General features: G+C 43.8%; 1 protein-coding gene across 14 annotated transcripts in view; it reads left to right on the forward strand.

Moving 5' to 3' along the window:
* The first annotated feature begins 755 nt into the window (after nt 1–755).
* Nucleotides 756–15,081, forward strand: part of MAP4 (microtubule associated protein 4) — a 276,034-nt gene continuing 261,708 nt past the window's right edge. For 12 of the 14 annotated variants that reach the window (XM_050942398.1, XM_050942392.1, XM_050942394.1 and 9 more), the window contains exon 1: nt 756–877. The gene's annotated coding sequence lies outside the window, so the exon portion shown is untranslated. Of the gene's footprint in view, nt 878–7,265; nt 7,349–15,081 lie in introns of all 14 variants that reach the window. The other 2 variants (XM_050942393.1, XM_050942406.1) reach the window with 2 other exon arrangements.

Genomic DNA, 15,081 nt, shown 5'->3' on the forward strand with positions numbered 1-15,081 from the left:
GAGCCTGAGCCTATAAAACCAGACAGCTGGAGTGTGTACTGAGCACCCTTACAGATTTCCTGGCACAGCTACTTAAAAAAAGAGACAATGCTGGGAAAACATAGGCAAGAGGTAGCCCTATCCTGCCTCTATATCCCCATGGCATCTATTTTTGCTCCCCATGCCATATTCCCAAAACCTAGGACCCCTGCCTATACCAGAAAGTTTTCTCGCTTTAACTAGCCTAGCATGATGATGCTCCTTGTGTGGATGCTGTTATACTGGTATAGCTTATTTCGATTTGGGAAGGGGAATAAGCTATAGCTATAAGGCACTTTTACACCAGTACAACTGCATCCACACTAGGGTTTATACCAGTGTAACTCTTACCAGTAAAAAAAATCACGCCTCTCCCTACCAGCCTCACTTCTGATTGCAGCCCAGCCTCTCCAGCCAGATCCCCCGCCCCCATCCTCTCCCCAGGCCCCTCCCCGCAGCCAGCGCCCTCCAGACCCCCGAGATCCCTCTCCCTTGAAATCTCTCTCCGGGGCCTGGCTCTAACATAGCCCACTCCCCGCAGCCCACATGCTACACTTCACCCCAGCTTGCTGCCCTGTTGTCCCAGCGCCGCCTCAACTCCTCCGTGGCCGGCCCCACCCTCCGCCTCCCGCGCTCCCCAGGATTGGCCGACCGCGAGCTCGCTGCTCAGGGATTGGCTGAGCGCAGAGGTTCCGCCCTTTGTGTCAGCGGGCTAGGTTACTCAGCGTGAAGTCGGCGGCGCCTAGTTGCGGGCACTACCAGTTCCCTCCCCTTCCCGGCCGGGCCCACAGGGAGAGTGACACTCATCAGGCGGCTCCGTCCAGGCGGCGCGAGCAGCTCGCAACCGCCATCCCTCCCGGTAAGAGCCTCCGCGCGGCGCAGACAGCGCGAGCTGGGAGGGTCCCCGGGGCAGGGGGTGTGTGAGGGGGACCCCAGGGGCGGGGCGGAGCCGTGGGCCCGCCGTGCGGGGAAGGGCTCTTGGGGGCCCCGTGTGAGGGGGAGCAGGGCCCTGGAGGAGCTGCTGGGACTCCGGGGCCGGGGGGGGAGCTCTTGGGGCAGGGCCCTGCGAGGCGGGGGGCAGCGGGTGGGGTCCTGGGGGCGGGTTCCCGGGGTGGGGGCAGGGCAGCAGTGGAGTGGGGCAGGGCCCTGCGTGGCGGGGGGCAGCGGGGCGGGCGGGGTCCTGGGGGCGGGCAGCGGTGAGCCTGGCAGAGGGACCCCGCGGTGGGGTGCCCAGCCGGAGTTAGTTGCAGAATTAGGGTGGCTGTGAGGGTTGATTATTTCTCTGGGTGCAGCATGGGAGACGTTCCCAGCCGAGTCTATGGACGGGGTGACGTGCTTACACCCCCCGTCTGGGGATGGGGTATGACACCCCTCTTCCTTGCCCTGCCCATAGCCTGAGTCATTGCCTGGCTCCATCCCTTAGGCAGCTTTCTCTCTGCTGCAGTGGCTGCCGTGTCAGTGTCAGTGAGGGGGTTCTTGGGGGGCTAACGCTGACCTAACCAGACCCTTTGCCCCACTTCCCAGCATGTGCTGACCCCTAGTGATCTGGGGCTGTAGCCTCCGGTCAGCCCTGGGATGGTCGGGTAAAGAGAGGGACAGAGCTGGGACCACAAACCTTTGCTTGCTATAGGATTAGTGGGTTTTCCACTGGGGGAAGGGCACAACTGAATAAATAAACTCAAAATTTCCCCAGCTAGAACTTCCCAAAATCTCACTTCAGAGCTCTGAATCTCATCCCTTTCCTCCTTCAACCAGAACACTCAAACTTCTCCTTAATCGCCCTCTCCCCCAGCCCCCAATAATGCATTTTTCTTCAAATTAAGGATATGGGGCATTTTATGCCTTTTATGGGAATGGGAGTTGAATTATAAATCACAGGCTGGTGAGGTGGCAGAATTCTGTTCAGTGCAACAAACTGGAACATTATGGGGGTTCATTTAATTTGAGGTAATTAACAGTATTTTGTAGCAAGGATGTGATGGGCTGCAATAATTGGCACATATAAAAGTGACAGGAAATTCAAAATTGGAGTGGGAGGAGGAACATCCTGCAGCATCTGTCTTGAGCAAGGGAGGTGGGGGAATTTGTGTCTGGGTCATCCCAGAGGAAGTGGGAGCTGCTGGCAAAGGTTTCGTTGCATTGGAGGGAAGAGACTATGTTCCTAGTAATAGCTTTGCTGTTACTGTAGTTTTAGTTTAAACAGCATTTTCATGAACCCCCCCCCCCCCCAACATGCTCCCCTCAAACTCACAAACATGTGTGTTTGGTCTAATACAGTATTACATGTGTCAAGTCGTCTTATCTGGTCCTCTTGAAGCTTTTTATAATGTGGTTCCCCTCTGCTTCCTTGCTACAATTCTGGCTGGCTGGTCTCCTTCCCTACTTTACAAGGATGGTTGTGGCATTGCATCAGGGGATATTTGTGCTGTAATTCAGTAACACTGCAAGGATAAGCATTTGCAGAGCTGCTGCTTTCTTGCAGCTTGATGAGATGGGTGTGGTAAGCTGAGTGGATACAGCAGACGCTGGGCCTATACGGTAACACTGCCCAGTCATCGGCATAGAGATTCAAACGCCAAGCTATTTATATAAATTAGGCCTAGTTTCAAGCTGAGCACATTGATTTAGAAGGAACAGTTGTCATATTTTCAGTATTAAATGAGTGTTTGCTATGACGCTGTATAGCACTGTCACTGGTAAGTTTAGAAACAAGTGCCATGGAGTTGTTGGATAGGAAAAGTCCACTCTGAATAAACGTATTCCTCATTAGGTGTATCTTGATCCTGACAGTATGCTTTGTCATTGTAATGTTCAGTCTCTCTTTCTGTCTCGTTCATGCCCTGATTAAGCCTATTAAAGCTGAATTAATATTTTAGCCTAACTTTCTGATAAACCTTCCTTAGCTTTTAAACCCCATCACCATTGTAATATTCTTATTTTCACTTTATCAGTTCTGTTTATGGGTATCTAAGCTCCTATTACAGGGATAGACAAACTTTTCGGCCTGAGGGCCACATCTGAGTGTGGAAGTTGCATGCTAGGCCATGAATGTAGGGCTGGGGCAGGGGTTTGGGGTGCAGGAGGGTGTGTGGGGTGTGGAAGTGGATGTGGTGTGCAGGAAGGGGCTCAGGGCAAGGGCTTGGGGCAGAGAAGGGGTGTGGAGTGCAGGAGGGGGCTCAGGGCAGGGGGCGTGGAGTGCAGGTGGAGTGTGCTGGGGGCTCAGGGCAGGGGTTTGAGGTGTGGGCTCCTGCCTGGCGCTGCTTACCTGGAGTGGCTCTGGGGTGGCAGTAGCACTGCTCCTGGAAGTGGCCGGAACCATGTCCCTGCAGCCCCTGGGGGAGCAGAGGTCTCTGTGCACTGCCCTTGCCTGAAGGCACTGACCCCCCCCGCTCCCATTGGCCAGGAACAGGGAACCGTGGCCAATGGGAGCTTCAGGTGTGGAACCCATAGGTGGAGAGAGTGTGCGGAGGCCCCTCCTCCCGGGCCGCAGGGACTTGGTGCTGGCCGCTACTGGGAGCGGTGCAGGGCCTGCAGTGCCATGGGGTGGCAATCCCATGGCCTGGATTCAAAGCCCTGAGGGGCCGTAGTTTGCCCACTCCTTCCTATTAGGAGAACACCTTGGTCATCTTTTCCAGGAAGAACAAGCTCACTTTCTTCATGAGAGAGATTTTTAAACATGGAATCTTCCTGGATACCCGTATTGCACATCCTGGACAATTATATTCTTCCTGTGAAAAGGAGGCTAATACTGAACACAGTGTCTAAAGATCTAAGCAGTGTGTTTTCAGTGAGGTACTGTTTAAATATTCAGTGTTGAAAACCACTTGTTTTTCCTTTAAGACTTAACTTTGTGGGGATTAGTGACCTCTCCTCTCTCCCTCCCTTACACCTTGTTCTTGCAGTGACCAGCAGGTACCTTAAGACTGCATCAGACAAGGTTATGTCTATACTGCAGGTGGACACCTGTGGCTGGTCTGTGTCAGCTGATTCAGGCTGCGGGGCTGTAAAATTGATGTGTAGGTGTTTGGGCTTAGGCTAGAACTCTGGCTCTAGGACCTTCCCCCTCTCCTGGGATACCAGAGCTTGGGCTCCAGCCTGAGTCTCCACTGCCATTTTGCAGCTTGAGCTCAACATGGACCAGCTGTGGGTTTTTTTAATTGCTGTGTAGACATATTCTTGGTGTCCCTTTTGTTTTCAAACTGCTGCTAAGTACTGTGCTGATGGCTTGAAGGATTTTACAACTGTTAAATTCCTTTCCTGTTGATTATGGCTTGAATGTTCCACTTACTGTGTGCTGGGGTAACATTTTGGTATATTACCATCTTATTCTGATTTACTTTGCAGAGTAGTTTTCTCTTGCTTGCAAAATCCAAGTCCTTTTGAATTATAATTTATTGTTGCTCATTGCAAAGTCTCAAATTTTAGTAATGCTGCCAGTCATAATACCAGTGGCTACTTGGTCAATCAGAATGTAGGGTTACAATTACATTTTTTGTAGTAAAATTACTTGAATAATTTTAGAAAATATAAATGTGAACTTTCTGACCATTCTGGAGAGTCTCAATTACCCACATGTCTAGAGACACAATGAAGGATCTCAGGCTCTGTGGTCCACTCAGATCAGGGCATATGGGGTTTTTCAGTTTAAATCCACTTAATTAAACTTGTATTATAATAGCAATAATATTATTGCTCCTTTGTCTTCATTTATCACAATAAAATCTGATTATTTCCAAAGATGAGCCCAAAGGCAGGATAGTTGGGAATTTGATTTATTTCCTCAGAAGCACAAGGAGATTGATATTATCACTTAAATTTCATGTTTAATATGTATCTACTAAAGTGACATCAGTGGAAATATCAAATTCAAAGACGTTTCAGTAACTGGAAGCTATAATGGTCCAGACAGATGAAGGTCAGGATAGTCAATGCTCACCCTGACAACAGTTTTCCCACTTGTGGGGGAGGAATAGATCAGTGGTTTGAGCATTGGCCTGCTAAACCCAGGGTTGTGAGTTCAGTACTTGAGGGGGCCACTTAGGGATCTGGGGCAAAATCAGTACTTGGTCCTGCTAGTGAAGGCAGGGGGCTGGACTCAATGACCTTTCAGGGTCCCTTCTAGTTCCATGAGATAGGTATATCTCAAAATATTTATTTTTATTTATTTTATTGGTGTGAATTTCCTCCCCACTAACAGCATTAGAGAAGGGTTCAGTCACTTTGGTCTTTCAGGAAAAATAGAATTTTTAAGTTTACACACTTATACGATGCCGATAGCTACTCTTTGAAGCTTTAAAATCTAACTTTACCTGATTAATTCCTTCCTGCTAATAGTAATTGGTTCAGATCATTGATCTGCAGCATGCAGACTGGTGCTGGGCTTGATTTCAAAGAGTGCCGAACACCACAACTCCTCCATGGGATTTGCAGATGCTAACCATCTCAAGATGTGCCCCTTACTGCATGGAAGTCCAGTGTGCTACCTGAAGACCTATTTTAATGGACCATATCATTTGGTTGTTGGAAACAGGAAACTGTATGACTTCAGTGTGTGTTTTGTTGTCGGTAAATGCATCTTTGTAGCTATTTCATCTCTGCGGGTGCAAATGTTCATTGTGGACATACGTTGAGGTAAAGGAGAGAGGCCAGTAGATGGACTATAATGGCTTACTTTCCTGTAGTCTAAACTTTCAAACAAAATTTTGCAATTGGTTTTGGTTTATATGCATGTTAAATGCATTCCATATATGTAACCATTTTATAAGAGAGCCAAATAGTTCAGTTTTAATATTGTTTTGAAGAAAACAACCATTTGCGTTCTGGTTTTAGGGACACCATTAGGTCAATTTAAGCTTTAATTTTGTTAAGTAAGGTTTTATTTAAAAAAAAAAAAAAGCCAGACTAATCAACTGAAAAATTGTATGAAATTAAAACATCACACTTCAGTGGAAATGGTTTATTTTTAATTTTATTTTAACTGAGCAAGCTGAATGCAGCTGCAGAAAGTTAACAGCCTGCATTTTAAAAATGTCAGTTGATAATCTGAGAGATTGCCAGTAACTCAAATATAGAGGCATTCTTTAAAAATATGACTCTTAATCTGTATCCTTTCTTAAGATGATTTCAGGCTGGCAAATTCTCAGTTTAAACAGATGAGTTATATATTCTTTCTGGGGTTTGTAAGAAAAGTGCTGAGACAGCCTTAATTTTATTGAACAAAGCTATAATTATATTTGAGGTTCCAACCCCCATGGTATCCTAGTGGTTACCTCTCTCTCCAGAAGTAGATGGACTTGAGCCACAAAATCAGATCTGGATTTCTGTGAGGTTTAGGACCAGAGTTTTAATTTAAGCTCATTAGTACTAGTAAGGAAAAGCTACTGTTGACGGTAACTCAGTTGTGCTGTTTTTGAGCTTGCTTCCCATGCAATAAATCTTTTACTAGTAACATAGGCTAGTAAATGCAGTTCTAGCACTGAACCCTCCGTATTTACATACTATTAGTATTGATGTACAGATTTCAATATTCTGATGGAATATATCAGACTTATGACTAAGGGAAACCACTGGTCAGACAGTGAATAAATCTGTCAAGATACATTTAATCATGTATAATTAATATGAAAGTAGTGGTTACTTATGGTATATTTGTGCATTAGTTTGGCCTTTATGGTCTTATTGGAAAGACAATTAAAATGTATTGTGCTACTTCAAACTTAGTCTGGAAGAAGAAGTCTAATTTTTTCCTTTGACAGCTGGGATTGTCATACATCCTTCTCTTGAGTATCGCATGTGTAGATGGGAATATTTTATTTTGTTTTACTTATCAAAAGATCATGTGTACTAATGTTCTGAGGTTTACTCCCTCCTGGCTGCTTGTGCTAGTGGTCTTGAGCTGACATTCTTGTTTGAAGTATAACTTAATTAACCTTCAGCAACAGATGACGAAAGAGCAGGGTACTTGGACTGAGTGGGTGAGGACGGCAGTATAGCATCGTGATGGTGATGTAGCTCAAGACTGAGTGAAAATTGCATTTGAAATAGGAAAGCCTCAGAGGAAGAGAAGGGTAATTAATGTCTTGCCAGATAGGTGGCTGTGGGCATTGACAGCAGGATTTTAAAGGGTGCAAGTGCTCACCAATAGCTATGTTGAATGGAGGACAGTAAGTTTGAGTAGGTTTTTATAGGTAGTTTATTGTAATAGACAAAGAATGAAACTGTGTTCCCATTGTTACAAATATCTTCAGTCTTCCACAGTTTAGAAGCCTGTGCCATGGCCTGATACACAGTGGTGTGCACGTACAAAAGAATTCCTCAGTGGGAAGAAAAGGTCAGTGAAATCAATTCCTGGATATTCTGCAAATGTTAATTCTGCAGCAGTGTGTGAATAATGCTATTGTGGGCCAAAATGCATAATAAACTGCTTATGGAGAAACAAAGAGGAGTACTTTTGGCACCTTAGAGACTAACAATTTTTTTTGGGGCATAAGCTTTCGTGGGCTAAAATCCACTTCATTATATGCATGGGTTTTATCCCACGAAAGCTTATGCCCAAATAAAATTTGTTAGTCTCTAAGGTGCCACAAGTACTCCTTGTGGTTTTTGCTGATACAGACTGACATGGCTACCATGCTGAAACCTGCTTATGGTATTTGAAGTTACAATGTTTGAATTTAGGAGTAGTCTGGAGAGGTATGAATCTGGTCCCTGAGCCCTTGGATATTTACAGGCTTGGTTGCTCTGGAATTTTAGGTCAAAGGATTATAGACAGATGATGTTAGTGTGCATAAATGGCATTTAAACTCTAAAATAATTCAGATTTTTTGTATGTCAAAATTGTATTATGGAGTGCAAAAAAAAAAAAAGTCCTGATCAGGATTTGTCCTAAGCTGACTCTGAGTAGGGCTATGAATTGTGTGTATCTTCATATGGTTTTGTGTCCTGCAAGTTTTCACAGTTCACAATAGGATGCTTAAGTCAGGGGCTGAAAAATGTACTAGACACATGATATCCAGTGGGTCAATCCACTAGCTAGATTAAAGACAAACAAAAGACGAATGAGGGTTCCATGAGCAAAGGCTCAGTAACTTCTTCTTTTGTTCTACAACCATGCTGTATTCTGATGAATTGGTCAGGTCCATCTTTTGTATCATGCTCTCTCTAGTTGGGTTACTAACAGATTTTGTCCTACCTGACTGGAAAGGAGAAGGCTTTCCTTTTCCCTCTCCGAGTCCTGAGCTTCATGGTTATCACATGGGGGAGGGGAGGGCTCTGCTATTCTAAACCCCTAAGTTTCTGCTTTGAGTCTCATTCCCATTGAATAGTTCTAGTATCTGCTACTGATGTTAGCAGAGCTTTCCTAAGGAACAGCAGAGTAAAACTGACATTCTTCATCAATTTTATTGCTGTCTGTAGGGTACTTAATAATAGTAGTAAAACTTAACTAGTCTTGTTAGTACCACTTGGCTGCTGATTGGAAGAATGACTAGTATGAGCATCAGCAGAGGCATTGAAGCTATCTGCGTCGTTTGAAAGATGGCACACACTTCATTAGCTCGCATTTTACTGGAGGGGAAATTCTGCACCACTGCGCAGTGCAGAATTTGTGCAGAATTAATGTTCCCTGCAGAATTTTATTTTTTCATGCAGAATTTGTGATTTCCACCAAAAGGAAGCATTTTGGCAGAAATCACAAATTTCAGCCCTGCGTGCAGCAGGACTGTCAGCCAGAGCAGAATTTTGCTGAATTTTAAAATGTGTGCAGAAGTTTTAATTTTTTTGACTCAGAATTTCTCTAGGAGTAACATTTGGAAGGTTGTTTGTACTGCTGTGCATGTAGGGCTTTGTGCGGGTACAAATAAGGCAAAGTACTAGGCATAATACTCTGCACTGGGTGGCATGTGTCAAGCCTCATGTATGCTTATTCTTACACTGGCATGTACACGGGGTGAGAAAGGAGTAGAGCGTGGGTAGAAAACAGGAATATCCTAGTATGGGCTTAAGCATAATTCTGATCATGCTAATAAGGAGATTAACTACATATCTCTGCGCCGCCCCCCTCCCCCACCACCTTTAAGCTTTCTGCTGCTGCGCAAGAGTGCTTGCTGGCCAGGCAGCAGTGTAGAATCGGGCTTCCCTGCCATTCTTGAACTGTTCATTCCTTTTCACCCTGTGACTGTATCATGTGTGGAACACTCAGTGCCTGTACTGTGCAGGATCAAGACCACAGTTTCTATATCCCCTGTATCTTGTCATGATTATCTCCACTTACAACTGCTAGTCCTAGTTCATTAGGTTGGTGTCCCATATAGACAGGCATTTATTTCAGTTGTCAATATATAAATAAAAAAAAAGATGATCATGACAGACAACTTCTATAGCAGGTTGCTTGCTGGCAGTCTTAACATCAGTTTTTAAAACAAGGGGTGTGTGGATAGAGCATCCTTAGCAAAAGCTGTCAGGAATCCACTTGAATACGCAGTAGGCTGATCTGGCTAGTCAGCCAAGTGCCAATACTTTGTGAATATTTCATCACTAGCAAATACTGACATTTTAATTTTAACGCCCCCATGCATCCTTCAGACTGCACGTGGTGAAATGGCATCTGTTTCCCTCTGTCAGATCACTCTTGGTGCTGACTTAATGGGCAGGGCTAAAATGGCCTGAGGGGGCTGGATCACATGTAGCTGTAGTCCTATGGGAAGGTGCCTTTTAACTGAAACTGAGGCTGACTGAACTACATGCAGCAGACATGCTAATTATGTTTTGGCAAGAACTAATTGGAACAGAAATTTAAGCTCATAGCTGTTGTTTTGTATCTTCCTTAGTCCAAAAGCTACCCCTTTTCATAAATTGATTGTTAGATAACATACATCATGTATTTTAAATTGCCTTTTTTGGGGGGAGGGGAAAGCAGATTTATTTCTGAATATGATTAGGTCATATATTTCCAACATATTTTTGTCTGGGAGTGAGTCACTGTTTCTTTTGTGAAATTGCATTAGCGCTACCTTATCCTGGAAAGTAGCTTTCAGCTGAAGTTAGTGTTGACACTTACTTTAAACTGGAATCTTTTATCAGATGAATTTCAAAGCATGTTTACAAACACTTGAATTATGACTCCTGAAGTGCTAAAGTACCAGATATCAGTCCATTCCTATTGGTGGAAATCTTCTGGTGCTGGGGATGTACTTTCTGAGCATGTTTAGCTTTTGCTTTTTTCTCTGCTGAATTTTGAACTTTAAATTGAGGGGGCTAGAGCATCTGCATGTAGCTTAATTGATTTTTATGAAATACTTTAAATCCTCTGGAAGAAGACATCATGTGCATGTATCCTTCATTTCCCCAGCTATTTGTAGTTTTCACTTATTGTGCCATGTCTTTTGTGAGATCATAAGCCCTTCAGTATAGGTAACATGGCTGTGTGTATATTCTTGAAGGAGAATAACACATTTAAATTCTATGAGTAAATAATAGAAGTGCAAAGCATTAACACTTGAAAAAATTACCAGAACTTCTAGCTGAAGGACGAAGTTTACTAACCAAGGGTGAAGTGGGAGAGTTCTAATGAGATTGAAAGGCAGTGCCTCAGTGAAAAGACCAATTCCCGAGGAGATGGTGACCCTGAAGTCCCTAGATCAGGGGTAGACAAATTTTTTGGCCCATGGGCCACATCTGGGTGGGGAAATTGCATGCAGGGCCATGAATGTAGGGTTGGGGTGTGGGAGGGGATGGGGTGTGTGGGCAGGGGTGCAGGGAGGGGTATTGAGTGCGGCAAGGGGCTGGAGGTGCATGAGGGGTGCGGCAGGGGTCTCAGGGCAGGGGGTTGGGATGCAGGAAGGGTGCTGGCTCCGGCCCGGTGCTGCTTACGGGGTGGCAGCGGCGTGCAGCAGGGCTAAGACAGACTCCTTGCCTGCCTTGGCCCCGTGCCACTCCCAGAAGCGGCTAACCCAATGGCCCGTGGGGGCGGGGGAGAGAGCTCTGTGCACTGCCCTCACCTGTGGGTACCTCCCCCGAAGTTCCCATTGGCCGTGGTTCCCCATTCCCGGAAATGGGAGCTGCGGGGGGCTGTGCCTGTAGGCGAGGGCAGCGTGTGTAGCCCTCTACTGCCGCTCGCCCCCAGGGCTGCAGTGCCGGCTGCTTCCAGGAGTAGCGTGAGGCCTGTGGTGCCGGGGGTGGCAATCTCGCGGGCCGGATCCAAAGTCCTGATGGGCCGGATCCAGCCTGCGGGCCGTAGTTTGTCCACCCCTGCCCTAGATGGTTCTATTTTTCTTCAGCCTCTGTAGGAGTCTGCTTTGAATCCCTGCTCCACACACACACTCCTGGCTGCTGGAAGGAAGAATTTTTTTAGCCTTGTTTATAGTAGAGAAATCTTGTGAAATGTTATCATTGTTAACACTATTTCTGCTCCACTGGTGTTAGCACAGTTGAGAGCACTACAATAGACGGGCAGCTGTCCATTACCAGCATTTTAAATGCCATAATCTAACCCTGCTCTTAGCAGGTATGTTTATCATGGTATTTAAAACTCCTGTGTAGCTAGTAGTCTGTCTTTACTAGGTCTCCCAATGTGAAGGACAATTTCAGTTCCACCAGTGTTCAATTAAGTGATAAATCTTAGCAAAACTTCCCTAGTGCAGTCCCTTCCCAGAACATCTTGTGTGTATGTAGGGATCGTTAATACTCTACTGACCCTAAATAACCTTCTATCTGCTTTGTAAACGGTAAGCTCCAATATTCTCTTATCCCTTCCCACCTCCCCCCAGTCTTTTTTGCGTGGTCCTTCTCAGATAATTGCTTCAGTATTTGTTGGTATTAGGGAAATTAAAGTAAAACCGTTATAAATCTTAGAGAGACATCTTTTGAGTTACACAGAGCTCTTCTTCAGGTTCTCTCTGCAGCTCGAAAGCTTGTCTTTCTCACCAACAGAAGTTGGTCCAGTAAAATATATTACCTTTCCTATCTTGTGTCTCTAATATCCTGGGACCAACATGGCTACAACAACACTGCAAGCAGTTGTTTCTTGTCTGTTTCACTTTTGCCTAGAGCTTTCTGATTAGCAATGGTGAAAGCAACCATAGTCTTGTCTTCACTTTGCTGTAGTTTAGGAAAGCTACCAGTAGCTACAGAGGCCCTGAAGCTCTGTCTCTGCAGTCTTGGGAAGACAGACAAGAAGAGGATCACATTTTGAAAGTTCTCTCATCAGTCGAACCATCTAGAAATTTCAATTCTTAAAAGGAAAGCATAATTTGGTTAGAAAGGACTTAAGCTCTCTTACTCACCAGAGGCACAAGTGGATTTTTTTCAAGTTGCAATTATATATCCAGCAGCAGATCAAATAGGTTGTTTGGTGGTCTTGATGGGAACATCTCCTGTAAAAGTGGGTACAATTTTAGGGATGATATCTGGTAATTTTAGAGCCATGCATCAATAGTTATTACTTTGATTGTAACTTACACTTGATAATGTTTTCCTTGATATTGCTTTAAAAAACCTTCTCTGACAATAAACCTCTGAAAGGGAAACTTGGGATGTAAAAGGAAGCATTCAAGGATGGGTTTTATGCTTCTTAGGAAACATTTGATAACAGCATCAATTGGTGCTTTTGAGTTGAGCATTCATGTTCCTGCTGAGGTGGGCGGAAAGCAGCTTGGGAAACTTAAATCAGTTCCATAGTACTCACAGCATTACTCTAAGATGTTTCCAGCCATTCAACATGATCAGGAAATAGAGATTTCTATGTCATTGTTTAAAAACACATGCAGAATTTTAAATTTAAAGACATTATAATAAAATTTCATGCATCATTACAGCACAGTGTTTGTTGCTGGTATATTCACCAGATGTTACAATGTATGACATTGCAGTATGATGTCGGTAACCAAAGCTGCTTTCTTAAACTTGAAAAATGAATAATTAATGAAAGCGTACTCTGACTTTTGGATACCTTACGATATTTCATCTGGTATGATTATTTGTTCAGAGTATGATCTTCTGTGCTGAGAATTAAAACAAAACCTATAATCTTGCATTAAACATATCTTTTTATTCCTATACCCATTTGGTCTGATAGTCTTTCTTAGGATACTAGCATTTTGGAAATGTCATGCCTGATAGATTGCACTACTTTGTTTCTGCTTGTGCTTTGAGGGATGAATTGCTGGTGTTTTACTCATCCTTTAGGTAAAGTGCATTTTTTTTTTTTTAAGCCATCAGGATTCATCCCAGTACACAGGACAATAGGATCAAGTGTCACACTGGGGATTACATGTTTATGCTGTCGTGACCCTCTTAGTAGCTTGCATTGGTGAATGACTGGATTTCTAAACTTGTATATCTGCATTAACAGTGTTTGATTTAACTCTAGTTTATTTGCTTTTCCTCCAACCTAATTTCAGACTTGTGAATTCACTGTTCAAGTTTGGACCTACAGCTCACCTGAAGATCAGAATGCTTGTGTACTTAGCACATAGTCTTAGGTTTGGTGATTAAACTACTGTTTGGAACAAATTTTCTGATGTGAAAAATATAATGTGTGGAGCCTGCAGGATGCTGAGAAACCAAATACATGTGCCCAGTAACCCATAGATCAGCTTCTGGGGTTAGGTGTTTTTCAGCAGACATTAGCTGTGTTGGTACGGCAATTAAAGTATACTGTAATCTTGCATTATGTCATCACTTAGCAGACAAAACGTTTGAATTCAGCAGTAGGAAAAATATATATAGATTTTACAAATGCTGTAGAATGTTATGTGTTAACTATTCATGTGTGATCTTTTATGGTGAGTACTTCTGTATGGTTCCTGCTGCTGCTATGTCCAAATAGTAAAGCAAAATGATTATGGTCTCCCTTGAGGTGGGAATAGGGGACCATAACTTAACTTTTTGCGTCTTCAAGTTTCGTAACTTTCTCACACTCTGAGTTCATTTGCTCACTTATTACTAACTGAAGAGATTACATAGGAATTTCCCCAATAGGCACATTATTCTGCGGCTGTCTGTTACAGGGACTCTTGAGCCTGCCGTTGGATCTTATATTGTCTGCTGCTGCAGACTGTAAAAGATAAACTGCTACTCTGGTCCAGTCTGGCAATTCTTATATTCCCTGCCTACTAATTTGCTCTCTTCTGAATTATAAATTCTACTAGGATCACTTGCAGTGAGGGAACATTTAACAATTGATTAGTTAATGATTATAAATTGCATTGAACGTGAAAACAATTATTGCTTATTACAGGTATAATCATACTTGTTAACTGTGACATTACCGAAGGCCAATCTGATGGATAGACAGCTGTCCCCCCTCAATTTCCCAGTCTGGGGTGCTTCTTACACTGCTTTGCTGTGAGAGCAACCACTTCTGGTCTGCTCACACAGAGCTGTCAGCATGTAAATCACTCCCAATTATAGCGTATGAGTGCTATAATCAGCCACTTATGAATTACATTGCAGGGTGACACCCTCAAACTCCCAGTCCCAGACTTATCCCCAGGAATGTGCGTCTTATATTGCCTAGCACCCTCATGGATAATATAAGCTTATATGAAGTCCGTCGTTTCATTAATAGAAAATCATATGTACAAATCTTATTATCTCAAATGGAGTTTCCCCAAACATTTCAGTCCAGGAACACTGATTTAGACAAGTTTATTAACTACAGAAAGATAGATTTTGAGTGATTACAAGTAGTGAGGCATAAGTCAGAATTGGTTACAAAGAAATGAAAAGTAAAACACTAACACACAACAAGCTAAATGAATTCAAATAAAGGTTTCTCTCACCACGTGCTTAGCAGTCTGGCTGGATGTCTTTCAGCCAGGACCTCTCCCCCAGTTCAGTATTGTGCCTGAAAAAGATTGTTGATGCTGTGAGCAGAGAGAAAGGAAGGAGTATTTTGGGGCATCTGTTCCCCTTTTCTTATAGTTCTCTTTTTCCTTTGAATATCGTCTCCGGCTAGGGTTCAGGAGACAGGAAATCTGTGCAGATGAGAATCTTAAGGTTTTCCTTTGTGAAAATGTAAATTTCTCTCTCACCTTTTTTCCTGCCAAAGAATGGTTGCTTACC

The sequence above is a fragment of the Gopherus flavomarginatus genome, chromosome 2 (genome assembly GCF_025201925.1).
Source record: "Gopherus flavomarginatus isolate rGopFla2 chromosome 2, rGopFla2.mat.asm, whole genome shotgun sequence".
NCBI classification, from domain to species: domain Eukaryota; kingdom Metazoa; phylum Chordata; order Testudines; family Testudinidae; genus Gopherus; species Gopherus flavomarginatus.